The 13,110-nt window shown below is 42.4% G+C and overlaps 1 protein-coding gene across 1 annotated transcript in view; it reads left to right on the plus strand.

The window, feature by feature from the left end:
- The window catches only part of LOC126996070 (zwei Ig domain protein zig-8-like), a 231,462-nt gene that overhangs the window by 38,165 nt on the left and 180,187 nt on the right, over positions 1-13,110 (plus strand). Inside the window, exon 2 of the mRNA XM_050856140.1 lies at positions 1,415-1,619. The gene's annotated coding sequence lies outside the window, so the exon portion shown is untranslated. The remainder of the gene's footprint in view (positions 1-1,414; positions 1,620-13,110) is intronic.

The raw sequence follows: 13,110 nt of genomic DNA on the forward strand, positions 1-13,110 counted from the left end.
AGATAGATAGATAGATAGACAGGCAGACATACAGACAGACAGATAGAAAAAAAGAAAGAAAGAATGAAAGAAAGACAGATACACAGACAGATACACAGACAGATACACAGACAGATAAACACGCAGAATGACAAACACGCAGACAGATAAACAGACACACAGACAGAAAGACAAGCAAGTACACAAACACAGACAAGAGAGAGAGAGAGAGAGAGAGAGAGAGAGAGAGAGAGAGAGAGAGAGAGAGCAAAAAACAACACGATCCAGGCAAAAAAAAGAATGAGAGAGAGAAAGAGAGGAGTTTCCCAAAATAAGAAGTCTTGCTCTATAATTACACCCGGAGAAAAGAAAGAAAAAAATACGAATTGCAGCCGGATTATCGAAATGTGTAAGTCTGCAAGCGTGTTTCGGATATGTAAATGACGTTAATGCGATTTTTTACTTAGATAGAAATTCCCTCACTGTGGATTAATATATGTTTTATCTCCTCTATTTATCCTTTTTTTCTCGCTTTAGTTGTTTATTCGCAAATCCGAGCTGCTGAGAATATGAGAATAGTTAGTGAGAGAGAGAGAGAGAGAGAGAGAGAGAGAGAGAGAGAGAGAGAGAGAGAGAGAGAGAGAGAGAGAGAGAGAGAGAGAGAGAGAGAGAGACGGAAAGGGAAGGGGAGAGAAGGAGAGACAGAGGCAAAGAGAAAGAAAGGGCAGATAGGGAAAGAAAGAGAGGGTAAGAGAGAGAGAGAGAGAGAGAGAGAGAGAGAGAGAGAGAGAGAGAGAGAGAGAGAGAGAGAGAGAGAGAGAGAGAGAGAGGAATAAAGGAAGGTAAAAGGAAAAACAGGAACAGTGGAAACCAATGATAGGGAAGGGGAAAAGGTGATAAAATTGAGGGGAAAAAGAAAAACAAATGCCTAAGGAAGGGAAGAGAGAGAGAGAGAGAGAGAGAGAGAGAGAGAGAGAGAGAGAGAGAGAGAGAGAGAGAGAGAGAGAGAGAGAGAGAGAGAGAGAGAGAGAAGGCCTTAGGGAATGTTGCAGCTGGAATAAATGTTAAGTTTTGTTTCTCTTTAATAGCCCGGCTGTGATCATTACGATGTTAATATTTGGAAGGTTTAAACAGTGGTCATTATTATTATTATTATCATTATTATTATTATTATTATTATTATTATTATTATCATCATTACTACTACTACTACTAGTACTACTACTACTATTACTATTACTACAACTACCATCATTCTTATCATTATTATCTATTGCATTATCACCACCATCATTATCATCACAATTACCATCATCATCATCATCACCACCATCATCATCATATTCTTGTTCTAATATATCTTGACAGCATAACGTCGTCCATTATAATAATATGTAATGAGAAAGCTGTACACTGTTCTTATTTCATCTTACAGAAAAAGGAGGGAGCTCAAGGACAAAAGAAAATGGGAAACAAAAAAAGAACCCGCTGGCCCTGCTCCTGGATATAGTTAATAGCGAGAGAAATTCTAGAGAGAGAGTCAGAGTCGTGTGGAGAGGCGTCTTGGAACTCCCCTCTGGAAAGTGTTCAAGTCGTAGGCAGGAAGAAAAAAATACACACACAAGAAGCATGATGGTTTGGTAAGTACAAAATCATATGGAAAAATTTTGATGTTAGCAGCAGGAGTATTAGTAGTAGTAGTAGTAGTAGTAGTAGTAGTAGTAGTAGTAATGATAGTAATAATGATAATAATAAAGAAGGGAGCAAGAGAGGAGGGAGATGAAAATGCGAGTTAATATATATACGAGGACGTCTGGATAACTCAACAAATCAACTGGAGAGGAAATTAAACAAGAGAGAGAGAGAGAGAGAGAGAGAGAGAGAGAGAGAGAGAGAGAGAGAGAGAGAGAGAGAGAGAGAGAGAGAGAGAGAGAGAGAGAGAGAGAGAGAGAGAGAGAGAGAGAGAGATGAACTTTATATAACTATTTCATCTGCCTCATTTGCATTATATTATTCAGTGATGGAGCTTAAACGGAAGAAATTTCTTTTGGCGCCGGAGTTCGTGGAATATGCGGATGCCATGAATATTTACGGCGCCTATGCATTCGTTATTAACCAACCAACCAACCGGCCGATGTTTTTACCGTCGCCCCCCTTAGCCATCCGCGCCCGAAGATCAGATAAAGAAAACGGGAGGTAGAAACAACACGATCACTCACTCACTAGGGTCTGTTTTTACTCTGTTTTTAAGTAAGGAACAAGGAATCCACTACCCACGTGCCCGCAGATTAGATAAAGAAAACGGGAAAAGATACAACAACACGATCACTCACACAATAACGTCTTTTTTTGAATTAGTTTTTACGTGAGGGATGAGAGAGATCAGTTGTGTAATCCATCCTTGAGAAGTAAAAGAGGAAATCGTGTTCTGTAATGTATCCTTGAGGAGTTTTTTTTGTTAAGGAAGAAAGGAAATCAGTTGTGTAATGTGCCCTTTAGAATTAATAAGGGAAATTAGTTTTATAATATATTCTTCAGGAGTTTTTACTTAGGAAGAAAGGAGATCAGCTGCTAATGTATCCTTTTAACCTGATAAGGAAAGAATGATGTAGACAGTGTTTTATATATTAGCTACGGATCTGGGCCACACCATACTGTAAGGACGCGAAAGAAAAAGAAAACCAGCCTAAAGAAACGATTTATTTCCATCAGCCAGAAGACGTGTAGTGTGGCTGGCAGGGGTGTGACGTGAGTGTGCCTTATATATTAGCTACGAACCTGGGCCACACCATACTGTAAGGGCGCTAGAGAAAAGGGAAAACAGACCAGGATAACAATTTCTTTTAGTTAATAGACGCTTAGTGTGGCTGACAGGGGTGTGACGTAGGTAGTGCCTTGTATATTAGCAACGGGCCAGGGCCACACCTCGCTGCAGGGACGCGGAAGAGCATATTGAAGGTATTTTTTAGACATCACTCTGACCATCTGGAGGAGAGAGAGAGAAAGAGATGAAGAAAAAGGAGGAGAAGGAGAAGAGGGGAATATGGAAGGAAGGAAAAAATAAACAACGGTGAAGAGGAATTGAAAGAAAACGGAGGAATAATGGAGAGAGAAGGAGGGAAGAAGGGAGCGAAGGAAGGAACGGAGGGAGAGAAGGAGTTGAGGCTGTCAGGAGGTGCAGGGAGAGATAAATACTCCCGTTCTTTATTTCTCGTTTGTGTGTGTAGCTGACTGGGAAAATAAAGACCTGAGGGCACATTGTTTCCTCCTCTTTGTCTTACTTTCTTATTTCCTTTTCCTTCTTTCCTTACTTTTTTTTGTTTCCTCCTCTCTGTCTAACTTATTTCCTTTTTCCTTTTTTTCTTACGTTTCTCTTTTCCACCAGCACCAAAAAAAATCGGGAAGTTGTTTTTTCTCTTCGTCTTACTTCTCTTTTTTTTATTTTCCTTATTTTTTTTTCTCATTCCACCACCACCAGAATAATAGAGGAAGAGAGGCCGTAGAGGTAATGTAAGATTGAGCTGTGGTAGGGAAAGAATACCAGGGTGTGTTTTGCCTGTTTATACTTTTTTTGTTTGTGCTTATTATTTGTATGTGTTGTTGTTGTTTGTGACGGTGTGCTAGGGGAAGGTTTCTTGTGTGTGTTTCATGTTTTGAGTTCTTGCTCCACTTTTGTTTTTCTTCTTCCTCCTTCTCCTCCTCCCCTCTTTCTTCTCTGTCTTTCCTCTTCTCTTCCTCCTCATATTTCCCTTTCTCCTCTTCCTCCTCCTCCCCTCTTTCTTTTCTGTTTTTCCTCTTCTCTTCCTCCTCATATTTCCCTTTCTCCTCTTCCTCCTCCTCCCCTCTTCCTTCTCTGTCTTTCCTCTTCTCTTCCTCCTCATATTTCCCTTTCTCCTCTTCCTCCTCCTCCCCTCTTTCTTTTCTGTTTTTCCTCTTCTCTTCCTCCTCATATTTCCCTTTCTCCTCTTCCTCCTCCTCCCCTCTTCCTTCTCTGTCTTTCCTCTTCTCTTCCTCCTCATATTTCCCTTTCTCCTCTTCCTTCTCCTCCCCTCTTCCTTCTCTGTCTTTCCTCTTCTCTTCCTCCTCATATTTCCCTTTCTCCTCTTCCTCCTTAATTAGCGTGTTTTTTCTCCTTCTAATTTCTACTTGTTTTGTTCTTTCTCTTTGGTTTTCTTTTTCCCATTTTCTCTTCTTCCTCCTGAAATAAGCTCCTCTTCCTTCAAATATCTTCTTTTGTTCTTAATCTCTCGTTTTCTTTGTTCTTTTCTACCTCTACTGCTACTACTACTACTAATAATAATAATAATAATAATACGTCTACTACTACTACTACTACTACTACTACTACTACAATTACTACTACTACTACTACTACTACTACTACGACGACGACGACGACTATTACGACTACTACTTCAACTACTACTACGACTACGACTACGACTTTGTTTGTCTTTCTTCCCCTGTTTGCCTCGTTTGTTTGTTTTGTTTACTCTGTGGTGTGTTTGCTCTGCCCTCAACCCTACTCCACTTCCTCCCTCCACTTACCTCCACTTATCCTCCTCCCTCCCTCCCTCCTTCCCTCCTCTCTACGACTACTTCTCTCTCCCTTTTTCCCTCCATTTTTTCCCCTTTTTCTCTTTAAATAAATTCTTTCCTCCTCCGCCTTGGTTCCATGTTCTCTTCGTTTCCTCCTCAATCTTCTTCCTCCCTCCTTCGTGTATCTCCTATATCTTCTTCCTCCTCCTCCTCTTCTTCTTCCTCCATTCCTCCTCCGTGAGCGTTCTATTCCCTTCCTTCCTTTTTCCTTCTCTCCTTTTCTCCTTCTCTCCACTTCACGCTGGAGGAGAGAGGGAAGCTTTTCGTTAATTGTCTGTTTTCCCTCTTCTCTCCATCACGATTTTTTCTCCTCTCTCCCTCTCCTGTTTCTCCCTCTTTCTCTCGCTCTTTCTCTCGCTCTCCCTCCTTCACTTTTCTTTATTGCTGCGTAACTTTACACTTTCTGATGTTTTCTTTTACAACATTTCTTTCGTCTCTTTCATTTTTATTTTTTTATTTTTGTGAATGTGTTTAAAAAGGAAGGTCTCGTTAAATTTAGTCCAGCGTTGCATTTTATTCATAATTATGTCGTATATTCTTTTTTTCGAATTTCTTTCTTTTGTTTTCTTTCTTTCTCTTTTTCTCTTTCTTTATTTTCATCCTCATTAACTCTAACTGGGTACAAAACTTTTTTTTTATTGAAGTTCACCTCTCTCTCTCTCTCTCTCTCTCTCTCTCTCTCTCTCTCTCTCTCTCTCTCTCTCTCTCTCTCTCTCTCTCTCTCTCTCTCTCTCTCTCTCTCTCTCTCTCTCTCTCTCTCTCTCTCTCCCTTTTATTCTTTTTCTTTCCTCTGTTTTACTTTTTTTTTAGTTTATTTATTTCCAGCACTTCCTGCCGGCTGTCGTGTTTTGTAAGAGTTCCAAAGTTTCAAGTTTTTTTTCTTTTTTGTTTTGTTTTTTCCTAAGTGGTCATTTGTTTTCCTTTCTTTGTCGTGTACATTTCCTCTCTTTTTTTTCTTATATTCTTTACCTGTTTCCTTTTTTTTTTTGAGGGGTAAATTTGTTTTGGTCTCTCATATATACATTTTTTCTTCTCTCGTTATCCACTCGACTGTCTGTCTTTTCATATGTAATGACCTCACTTTCTGTCTGATGTATATAATAATAATAATAATAATAATAAACGGTTTATTTCATGAAGTAAAATATACATCAATGGAAGATGAAATGAAATGAATGAGACAAATGAACAATAACGTATGTATGTATGTATGTATGTATGTATGCATGTATATATGTACGCATGTATGTGTGTATGTATGTATTATTTTTTTACGTTCTGCCTGTGGGGTCGGTTGGCCTTCTTCGCGGGGCCTGATGGTCGGCCCTATCCTGTTATGGCGCAGGCAAGTGTTTACAGAGGCACCATCTAATTAGGCTAATGCTGTCCCACGGAGCTCATCTTTGATCCTCTTTTTAGGAAGAGAATATAGAGTCCGGGTTTAATAGGTGGTCTTTTGGGCAGCATGTGGGTAGTCTGAAAAATCCCAGCTTGCGGTCGTGGGCCAGACGCGAACTCGGGTGACCCTGGACGCTGCTAACCACTCAGCCACCCTACTACCGCATGTATGTATGTATGTATGTATGTGTCTGTGTGTGTGTGTGTGTGTGTGTGTGTGTGTGTGTGTGTGTGTGTGTGTGTGTGTCTGGCTGTATTTTTTCTCCCTCTGACTCACTCCCTGTTCCTCTCTCTCGCTCTCTCTCTCGCTCTCGGGGAATCATTATGCAGATAGAAAAACTCATTATCGTTAAATGAAGGTAATTTGCACCTTCCATCGCTGCCTTACGCTTGCCTCACCGAAACTTTGTCCTGCTTCGCCTTTTTATCGCCTCCACTCCCTCCCTCTCCCCTCGGATTCCTCCTCTTGACGTTCGATGCTTCTCTTTTCCTTTCTCTCTCTCTCTCTCTCTCTCTCTCTCTCTCTCTCTCTCTCTCTCTCTCTCTCTCTCTCTCTCTCTCTCTCTCTCTCTCTCTCTCTCTCTCTCTCTCTCTCTCTCTCGACCTTGAGCAGCGTCCCATAGAAGCTTAGTTGGAGAGAGAGAGAGAGAGAGAGAGAGAGAGAGAGAGAGAGAGAGAGAGAGAGAGAGACTGTTGTTTGTTTGTGTAGATGTGTTTTAGAAAGTTTGGGCATGTCTTTTTTGTTTTTTTAATTCGTCTGGTTAGGTTGTATGTTTTTCACACACACACACACACACACACACACACACACACACACACACACACACACACACACACACACACACACACAGTGAAACGGACAAGAACACAAACAGACAGGCAGACAGACGGACGGGAAAACACAAATGCTGTTGACAAAGAGGAGAAAAGAAAAAGATGAAAATAAATAGTGATAAACACGAGAGCACTCAGGAAATAAAGCATGGCAGTAATTAATCTTGGGAGAGAGAGAGAGAGAGAGAGAGAGAGAGAGAGAGAGAGAGAGAGAGAGAGAGAGAGAGAATTATCACGAGTTTTATTCTCTAACGACTCTCATCATCTTTCCTGTCCACTCACCTTCACACTTTCCTGAACACACACACACACACACACACACACACACACACACACACACACACACACACCGCTCCAGTAGCTCAGTGGTTAAAATTCTTCTCTGCCATTCTCCGGTCTGGCGATGCGGATGTTGAAGCCCCGTTCTGACCGAGGGTAGTTACTGTCCCTCCTTAATTAAGCAAAGGGGATGGGGTGTGTGGTGTGTGATGGTCCCCGCAGTACCCAGAGATCGACTACAATCAGCCTTTCTATGATCGGGAGGGAGCTTGCTGGGTATGACGAGTACAGTTAGTGATCAGGCCGAGGTGAAATACACACCTTCAGAATCCTCCTCCTCTTCCTCTCTATGCCGCTACACTGTTACCAATGCAGAAAAAGCTTATGTTATGACCCTCGTTTTTTTCCTTTCTTTATTCCTCTCTCTTTCTCCGCCGTGTCATTCCCGTCAGCATCTCAAAAGTGCCTCGGTCATACTGCTTTCCCCCCTCCTTCCCTCTCTCCCTCTCCCTGATCTCCCTCTCTCCCTTAGTCCTCTCCCTGGATGGCGTTTTCCTGCATGGTCCCTTCTCTCCCCCTCTCTCCTCCCTGTCTCCCTCTCTCCCTCTCCTCTGCATTATCCCATCTCACCCTCTCCCCTCTCTCCTCCTCCTTCTCCTCTGCAATACCCCTTCTCACCCTCCCTCTCCTCTCCTCCTCCCTCTCCTCTGCAGTTCCCCCACTCCCAGACCCTGACGCTTGCTTGCCCTCTCCTCCTGTCGCTCTCCCTCCCTCCTTCCTCTCACTCCCTCCCGCCCGGCTCTCTCCCGCGTCACATAACTCCTTCAGATGAGCAGTAACCTTCTCCCCGACTCGCTCGCTGCCGGCCGCCTCCGTCACGGCTGAGAGAGAGAGAGAGAGAAAGAGAGAGAGAGAGGGAGGGGGAGAGGGAGAGGGAGAGGGGTGAGGGGAGAGCTATTCTTGTCTATCCACATTTGTTTCTGAAGGATGAAAGAGAGAGAAGGAAATCAATGAAGGAGCGGACTAGGTTTTCAGTTCACCTTTTGCTTGAGTTCAGATGGAAAAGGAAAATGAGGGAAGGAGGAGGAAGGGAGATAGAGATATGACAGCAAGGAGGATAGGAAGGCAAGAGGGAAAGAGAAAGTATATAAGTGTTATTCCCCTTCTTTCCTTCCATCCCTCCCGCTGTCTAACTTCGGAGGTAGGGAAAAGGGGAGAAAGGAAGGGAGAAAGGGAAGGAGTGAAGGAGGGAGAGAGACAGAGGGAATGAAGAAGGGAAACAAGGAAACTGGATGAAAGGAAAATAGAGAGAAAGAAAACGAAGAAGAGAGAAAGGGAGAAAGGAAGAGAGAGAGAGGAAAGGAAATTGGAAAGAAGTGAAGGAGGGAAAAAGATAGAGGGAGAGAAAGAGGAAGAAGGGGAGGGAGGAGCAAAAGGGAACGAAGAAGGAAACAGGGAAACAGGAAGGAAGGAAAACAGAGAGAAAGGAAACGAAGAGGACAGAGAGGGAGAGAGGCAGGAATTGAGGTTGGCAGAGAGGGAGGGAGGGAGAGAGGGAGGGAGGGAGAGAGGGAGGAAGGGAGAGTATTACCTGACGCAGCACTTCCTCGGACCTAGGCTCGTCACAGCAAACTCACACACACACACACACACACACACACACACACACACACACACACACACACACACACACACACACACACACACACACACACACTGCCCTTTCCTCTCTCCTTCTCCTCTGATGTCTTTCCTTTCCCATCTCTCTAATTCCTCTTTCCTCTAACTATCATTTGCTTTCCCTTCCCTCTCTATTCCTCTTGCCATTCTCTTCCTCTCTTTTGCTGTCCCCTCTTTAATTACCCTCTTTCTTTAATCTACTATCTTAACTCTCCTCTCCCTCTCTCTATTCCCCATTCTATCCTCCACTGTCTTTGTATTTTTCTCTATTGTTTCTCCCTTTTATCTTTATTTTATCCCTTTTCCCAATATCCTTACGTTCCTCTCTTCTATCCTCTGCTCCTCTTCCTCCTCCTGCCCATCCCTGCTCATTCCATCCTCTCTTCTCCTCTTCTTCCTCCTCCCCACTCTCCATGCTTTCCCTTTCTCCCTCTTGTTTTGCTGATTAGTTTGTCTGTAATTATTCTGCCTCATGATTATCAGACCTCACGTCACTTCATTGCATTTACACTGTGTCATTTTTCTTGTCTCACCTTGGCGTGTGTGTGTGTGTTTTTATGTGTTATGTTTGTGTGTGTGTGTGTGTGTATGTGTGTGTGTTTGTAAGTAAAGTAACACACACACACACTCACACCCACAAACACACACACACTTACACAGACCCTTCCTTCCACCCACCCACACAAAAACACACTCTCCTATATAAGTAAATTAACACACACAGTCACACACACACACACTCACACAAACACCCACACACTCTTACACAGACCACCCCTACCTTCCACCCCCCCCCCCCCCACACACACTTACATAGACCCTTCCACCCACCCACACAAAAACACACTCTCCTATATAAATAAATTAACACACACAATCACAAACACCCACTCACACAAACACCCACACACTCTTACACAGACCACCCCTACCTTCCACACCCACCCACACAAAACCACACTCCTCTACGCCCACACACAGACACCCCCTCCTTCCCCCACTCCCCACCCACACACACATAATCGGAAGTGAATATCATAATAACATTGTGTCTGTGTACGTCTGTTGCCTCCCCAGTCATGATGCATCCGATATTTATGAAACGCACGGCTCAAACTCGGATGTAATAATAATTGCTCTTCTCTACCTGTGCTTGTGATTATTATGGCGCACCGTAGCCTGATTAACGTGGACAGGTGTGCTCCTACCTCGCCTCGGAAAAGTATCGGGAGGGAAGGATGATGATGATAGTGATGGTAATGATAGTGAGGGTGATGGTGGTGATGTGTTCCTCAGGCTGTTAGGATTCATTTGGAAGATTGCATGCAGACGAAATAACGGTTTTTTTTTTTTTTTTAAGTGAGTATTATGAATAAAGTGCTCCTCCTCCTCCTCCTCCTCCTCCTCCTCCTCCTCCTCCTCCTCCTTCTTCTCGTCCTGTTTTTTCATCTTTCGTCAGCATATTTTCTTTCTTTTCATTATTTTTCACTATCTTTTCATTCCCCAGTCTCTCCGTCTCCATTTTTTACATGATCCTCCTTCTCATCCTATTTTTCCTCCTCCTCATCCTATTTTCTTCTTTCATCAATATTTATTTCTTTTCTTTCGTTCTTTTTCACAGTCTTTTCCTTCCCTTTCGCCCTTCACAATCTCTTCATTCCCCTTCACCATCTTTTCCTTCATTATCTTTTCTTTCACGATATTTTCATTCCTCTTCACAATCTTTTCCTTTATTATCTTTTCTTTCACAATCCTTTCCTTCAATTAGCTTTCCTTTCACAATCTTATCATTCCCCTTCACAATCTTTTCCTTCATTATCTTTTCTTTCACAATCTTTTAATTCCCCTTCACAATCTTTTCCTTCATTATCTCTTCTTTCACAATCTTTCCCTTTACAATCTTTTCTTTCACCCCCTTTCCCCTTTCCCCCCATTCCTCCTTCACCCTCCTTCTTCCTTCACAATCTTTTCCTCACTTTCTCCTTTCATTCCTTTTCACAATCTGTTCCTTAGTCCTTCTCCAATTTCTTTACTCGACCATCAACAACACAGTGCAGGTTAACAATAGCATTAATCACCTGAGTTTACCTGCATGGATTGTGGTTGTCAGGTGAGGGATGTGAGCGTGACATATTTTTTTCGTAGTATATCTGGTTGAACTGTGCACGTAGAGCCAGGCAGGTGTGTGAGACAGGTAAGCCGGTAATAGATTTTTGAATACCTGGATGAGATGTGACTGTCAGGTAAAGCAGGTGTGTGGGACAGGTGCGGAAGTGGTTATTTTTTGTGAGCCACTTTCCTTCTTCCACTTGTTCCTCTTTCTCTGTAATGTTTTTTTGTTTTTTTCATCTTTGTGTTGTGCTTGAGTGTATTTTTGTGTGTTGTGTTTTGTAAGTATATATTGTGTTTTTATTTCATCTAAGCCTCTTTTCTTCCCTCCCGTTCTTCTCTCATTTTCTTTTCCATTTTCTCATTTCTTTCCCCTTTTCTCATTTTTTTCCATTTTCTTTTCCCATTTTCTTCACCCGTTTTCCTTTCCCCTTTTCTTCCCCCGTTCTCCTTTCCCATTTTCTTCACCCGTTTTCCTTTCCCCTTTTCTTCCCCCGTTCTCCTTTCCCATTTTCTTCACCCGTTTTCCTTTCTAATTTTCTTCCTCAGTTCTCCTTTCCCTTTTTCTTCACCCGTTTTCCTTTCCCCTTTTCTTCCCCCGTTCTCCTTTCCCATTTTCTTCACCCGTTTTCCTTTCCCAGTTTCTTCCCCCTGTTCCCGTTTCCTTTTTTCTTCGCCTCCGTTTTCCTTTCCCATTTTCTTCTCCGTTTTCCTTTCCCATTTTCTTCTCCGTTTTCCTTTCCCATTTTCTTCTCCGTTTTCCTTTCCCATTTTCTTCTCCGTTTTCCTTTCCCATTTTCTTCTCCGTTTTCCTTTTCCATTTTCTTCTCCGTTCTCCTTTCCCATTTTCTTCTTCCCCCGTTCTCCTTTCTAATTTTCTTCCTCAGTTCTCCTTTCCCTTTTTCTTCACCCGTTTTCCTTTCCCAATTTCTTCCCCCCTGTTCCCATTTCCTATTTTCTTCTCCCCGTTTTCCCTCATTTTCTTCCCCCGATTTTTTTCTTTCCCATTTTCTTCTTCCCCCGTCTTCCTTTCCCATTTTCTTCTTCCCCCGTTTTCCTTTCCCATTTTCTTCTCCGTTTTTCTTTCCCATTTTCTTCTTCCCCCGTTTTCCTTTCCCATTTTCTTCTCTGTTTTTCTTTCCCATTTTCTTCTTCCCCCGTTTTCCTTTACCATTTTCCTCTCCTCCGTTTTCCTTTCCCATTGTCTGCTCTATTTTCCTTTCCCCTTTTCATCTCCGTTTTCATTTCCCGTTTTCTTCCCCCCTCCATTCTCCTTTCCCATTTGCTTCCCTCGTTCTCGTTTCCCATTTTCTTCTCCCCTCTTCTCCTTCCCCACTTTCTCCCCCCCCCCCCTCCCTGTTCTTCTTTCCCACTTTCTTCCCCTTTTTCCTTTTCCATTTTCTTCCCCTTGTGCTCCTTTCCCAGTAATTTCCTTTTTCCTGCTTAGTACTAATTATAATTGTGTTTTGTAAGTGTTGTGTTGAAAGTATGAATTATGTTGTTTGCGGGACGAATATTAAAGCCCAGCTCTGAAAAAAAAATATATATATATAAAACGTGGAGATTAAACTGGAATATAATAGTGTTGCGTCGGTGTTTCTGGTAACTCTGGCTCACCGTAGAAATAATAATAATGATCATGATTAAGAGGAATGGTTGGACAAAAAAGTATAACAATTCTTTCACCGCTTCACCTGGCTCTGGCGCGGGGAGCTCATTTAGAATATGATGCGCACGCGAACACTTTTTTCTGCCCGTGCGTGATGACCCGAATGCAGGTTAAAAAAATTCCAATAATCACCGGAGTTACCTGGATCGGGAGGTATACGAGGAGGGTGCCCGAGGCCTTGTTTAGACACTGAGTTGCTTAAAGAATCAGTCACCGGTAGAGGGAGAAATTTATTCATAGTTAACATTCAGCAGGTGATAGATATAAGAACTATTCACCTGTAATTGAGAGGTTTGTGGCTCAGGTATGCAAATCGCTTTTCTAGGCTCTAATTATAGTCACAGGTAGAGAAGAGAAAGTTATTTGCAAAGTTAATCAGTCACGGGCAAAGAGATAAAGTTATTCATAGTTAACATTCAGCAGGTGATCATTTCCTTCATTGTCTTTTTCACAATCTTTTCATTTCCCTTCACAATCTTTTCCTTCATTATCTTTTTCACAATCTATTCATTCCTCTTCACAATCTTTTCCTTTATTATCTTTTTCACAATCTTTTCCTTCAT

Source organism: Eriocheir sinensis, chromosome 9 (genome assembly GCF_024679095.1).
Source record: "Eriocheir sinensis breed Jianghai 21 chromosome 9, ASM2467909v1, whole genome shotgun sequence".
Taxonomy (NCBI): domain Eukaryota; kingdom Metazoa; phylum Arthropoda; class Malacostraca; order Decapoda; family Varunidae; genus Eriocheir; species Eriocheir sinensis.